Below are 4,747 nucleotides of genomic sequence, written 5' to 3'. Positions count from 1 at the left end.
TTGCAATAGGCCCCAATACAACTATTTGTAATATTACATGCATGCGCTGTATGCACGCGCGCATGCTTGTGTGCGTGTGTGTGTGTGTGTGTGTGTGTGTGTGTGTGTGTGTGTGTGTGTAGTGTAATGTAATGTTTGTGTTGTATGATGATGATTATGTGACATTGAAAAGAACGAAGAGAGTGAAACCCGTTGCCGTCACATAGCCTAATCCTCACGAATAGCACCGAGGGGGCCGCCAACCTTAACGTACTCATCCGACGGACTTCATGTGACACTGCGGTAAGGTTTGGAGTTTAAACCAGGACACTGGCGCAAATTCTGGTGATAATGAACTTTACGCCACCACCTCTCCTTCTCTTGCCGATCAAATAGCAGCATTGAAAATTTTTTCCTCCAGCAGGATTTGAACAGGCTTTACCCTCAGGTCAGGTGCCCACGCACAATCGTGCATTAGCTGCCGCGACCACGAAGGCGGGACTGGTAAATTGATTATTTGCGCAAGATTAACATCCTCAATATTTCTTGAGTGCGTGCCCATCATGACTTATGACAGGATCTTCTGCTATTGGCTTAGTCTTCTTAACGAAGTGACTGAACCAGTCTGTAAATAGACTCCACTGAATCTACCCAGACAGATGGCATCTTCCAATAGCTCTAGGTGAAGCCCCTCTCATTAAAATGTTTACCTTTCCTAGGGAAGGTCATCAGCACTCCTGCAACACACAACTGTAACGAGACTCCCCCTCTCAGCAACTCTTAAATCACCAACCTGGCATTTTCCTCTACGACCAAACACTCAAGAGGCTTTGCTTTGCGTGGTGGATATGCCTCTTTCGTCCATACTGAATATACGATCCAGTGGACTTCTATGTTTATCAAGGAATGTGGTAGGACAGACTAAACACCTTTGCGGAGGTTCATGAAATGATCGAACCATTTTGGTTTAATCTCTTTGTGGGTTTTAGAATGCGTGGTTGGTTTTAGTTACTTGGCTGCGTTTAACGTCTACTGGTCAAGGAAAACTTCAGTCGTAATACCGTGATGACTTGACACACAATAGTTCAACAACAAAAAATATGCAGACAGTATTTTCTATAAGAGGTGAAAATAAATAATGTCCACGACTCACTAATGGTCTCAGTTAAATACATTGAAGTTTATTGATTCATTTTAATTGGAGTCAATTTAAAGACAGCAGTAAAGTTTTTAAATTAAAAGACGAGAGCAGTTTACCATGTTAACTGTTGAGTGGTTCTGGCAAAATACTAAAAACTGTTCGAAGTTCAGTCATATGTGTTCAAATTCAGAAGTCCACACTGGTACACTGGTTAACCAATACAAATCACAAATCCAAAACTTAAAGACTATTAATCTTACTCTACACATATGTATGATATATCAAATAAAATGGAAATTTTCTCAGCTATCCCGCTGCAGTCCTTCATTATTGGTTGAGCTCATTAGTTTGCTCAATAATAAAAGTCTTGTAAATGTAACCGCTACTTTAGGCTATTTTAATTCCAATAAATCAGAACTAAATTGAACTAATAGCATTTATATATAAATGCGTAAGTCTAAATTGATATTCTGCGTTACTTCCATTATATTATTAACCAATTTGAGTACAATTGGCGTTTTCGTGCTCGGAATATATATTCTGGCACGTAGTTTTGTAATGATACATCCCATTCCTTCAATGAGAGGTATCGTGTCCTTAAATACATATTTCAGTGAAGAGATATTCGTGACTGAGAGTAGTCGATAAGTAGTGAGCACCCTACTGTTGGGAGATGTTTTAAATCGTAGGTGCTGATACCAGAACTAACGATCCAGAGATTGTACGGGTTTGGGTAGCAGTCAGACGACCCTACCTCCTGAGGTGGAGACGGGAGCTCCATGGAGCGTGCGGTACGGAAGAAAGAGCTCCACGAAAGATAAGAAAGCGAAATGTCAAACACAATAACTTCATTGTAATTGTTAATTATCAAGTTGAATATCAGATCTGTTACGTACGTAGTACAGAGAGGCAGTATCGGTTATCGGTAGCTGTCCTCATTTATTACGTATTGATTTGTAATTTTGAAGATGGTATAAGAAGGTGAATTGAATCTCTCTTCTTATTAATGTGGTGGTGTGAATGAGAACGACAAGTTGTCTTTCAGTAGCATTATCTGCAGCCCATAAGGAGGCGAAGACTGAGCCAGCATGGAGGAAGAAGGCACACGGATTCAGGCAACAGACTAGCTGAACCCTGATTAATAATATTTAACTGCGATGAAATGATAATTAAATGGACACCCTAGCTGGAAACAGGCGTTGATGTACTTAATTGGGGACATGTTGAAAATGTGTGCCCCGACCGGGACTCGAACCCGGGATCTCCTGCTTACATGGCAGACGCTCTATCCATTTGAGCCACCACGGGCACAGAGGATATTGCGTCTGCAGGGACTTATCCCTTGCACGCTTCCCGTGAGATCCACATTCCCAACATGTCCACACGACTACATTCGTAGTGCGCCTAATAGATGTTTGCCCATCATACTCATTACTCGTGGCAGATTAATCTACCAAGTCCCGTACGAGTTCGGGCATAGCGTATGCGTTCGCACAAGAAGGTCAATGGTCGGGAAGCCATATTTTAACTATATATGACGGTAGTATCTGTTCCCGAAAGAACAGTTACCGTGGATAACCATGCAGCTTTGCTAGAAATGAAATGATAATTAAATGGACACCCTAGCTGCAAACAGGCGTTGATGTACTTCATTGGGGACATGTTGAAAATGTGTGCCCCGACCGGGACTCGAACCCGGGATCTCCTGCTTACATGGCAGACGCTCTGTCCATCTGAGCCACCGCGGGCAAAGAGGATAGTGCGTCTGCAGGGACTTATCCATTGCACGCTTCCCATGAGATCCACATTCCCAACATGTCCACACGACTACATTCGTAGTGCGCCTAATAGATGTTTGCCCATCATACTCATTACTCGCGGCAGATTAATCTACCAAGTCCCGTACGAGTTCGGGCATAGCGTGTGCTTTCGCACATGAAGGTCAATGGCCGGGAAGCCATATTTTAACTATATATGACGGTAGTACCTGTTCCCGAAAGAACAGTTACCGTGGATGACCATGCAGCTTTGCTAGAAATGAAATGATAATTAAATGGACACCCTAGCTGCAAACAGGCGTTGATGTACTTCATTGGGGACATGTTGAAAATGTGTGCCCCGACCGGGACTCGAACCCGGGATCTCCTGCTTACATGGCAGACGCTCTATCCATCTTTTTTTTTTCTTTTTTTTTTGTCCCTAATGAACCACTGCAGGAGCAGGACGACGGGTAGGGCAGGGGTCGACACCCGAAGCCTGGCCATCCCGCCGCCACGCCCAAGCAACGTGTTCGAGTTCGAGGATCGAAGGATCAGGAAGAGGATGGAGTGGGTTTGTCGATGGTGTTCTTTTTATTTATTTATTTCTTTAATTTTTATAACATTTTTTTTGTATTATAGATTTATTTTTGTTTCATTACAAAGAAAGATCCTACAACTGCCGTAGCCGAGCGTCCGAGTCGTCTTCTCGTCTGTTGGGAGGGTTTCCCCCCTATTCCGTCCGTAGAGGATCAATATGCTCCAGGATTCTTCTTCATTTTCAGCGTCTCATACCCGGAACGCCCCAGTGAGCAGGAGGATCCGCAAATAATGAACCTAAATAATTTGCGAAACGAGTTCTGTACTTCGGGTGGCGGCTGAAAGCTGCATGTGTCGTCATCAATAGGGACCAAAAGTCGAGTGTGCCTTTGGGAGCATCGCAAAATATGTAGTAAACGGCCATGCCTTTTAGCCAGTTAACGGCGTTCGTTCTGGTTGATGGAAAGTATACGACGTCGGGGCGCAATACGTCATCAGGGGAGATAGACTCCGGCAATCGCCGCAAGAGTAATGCCAGCATGCGCTGCGTCAGTAGCCAGCACTCGCTGGTCGCGGCACAAGTCAGACGGTGTGCATCCGAGTCAGCGACTGAGCATGTCGGACACAAGGGGTCGTCCGTCAGATGTATGGAATGTAACCTCTGACGAGTAGCGCACTTCCCATTCACAACCACGTACCACAATGAACGCACCGTCGTAGGTAGAAAAGGCGTGTGTACCGCTCGCCACACCGGTGACCGTATTTACAGGTTGCCGCTGCTGATAGAGGCGATAATAGTCTTTTGTGCTGGGCTTCCGTGTCGTCGGAAGTTCTGACCGTAAGTAGCTGAAGTCAATAAAGAAGTCTCTGATGTGGGAGAGTGCCGGTGAAATGTGTCCTACAGAAACCGGGGGATGCAGAGAGTGTGGTGCCACTTCCGCTATCAGGGTGCCCGTCAGAGTGGCGTGGGCAGAGGTCCACGTGCGACGCACAGTGTTGAGATAAAGCGATCGCGCACGGTTATATACTTGAATTAAACCGATACCGCCCGCCCGCTGCGGCAGTGTCAGGGTGGCGTATCGGACTTTAAAAACCAGACCGGTGCTTACGAAATGTCCATATGCTGCTTGAAAGCTGTCGGCCATCGTAGCTGTCAAGGGAAGGATATGCGCAAAATAGTTCAGTTTTGAGACAATATAGGTGTTGACATAACGTGTTATGAGGAGCATATCCAAGTGACGCAGTTTGTTGTCCTGCAGCAGAGCACGTGTCAGATGTAGGAGCCGGCGGTACGTAGCCGCCGCCGTGCGGCGGACATTGCTATAGAATT

General features: G+C 45.3%; 2 non-coding genes across 2 annotated transcripts; both read right to left on the bottom strand.

Moving 5' to 3' along the window:
* Positions 1–2,354: 2,354 nt before the first annotated feature.
* Trnat-ugu lies at positions 2,355–2,429 on the bottom strand. Its single transcript has one exon. It is a non-coding gene; the product is annotated as a tRNA-Thr (tRNA).
* A 365-nt stretch (positions 2,430–2,794) lies between these two features.
* Positions 2,795–2,869, bottom strand: Trnat-ugu. The gene has a single exon. It is a non-coding gene; the product is annotated as a tRNA-Thr (tRNA).
* Positions 2,870–4,747: the final 1,878 nt, after the last annotated feature.

Source organism: Schistocerca americana, chromosome 4 (genome assembly GCF_021461395.2).
Source record: "Schistocerca americana isolate TAMUIC-IGC-003095 chromosome 4, iqSchAmer2.1, whole genome shotgun sequence".
Lineage (NCBI taxonomy): Eukaryota > Metazoa > Arthropoda > Insecta > Orthoptera > Acrididae > Schistocerca > Schistocerca americana.
The sequence above is the reverse complement of the archived record's forward strand: the minus strand, read 5'-3'. Positions and strand labels throughout refer to the sequence as shown.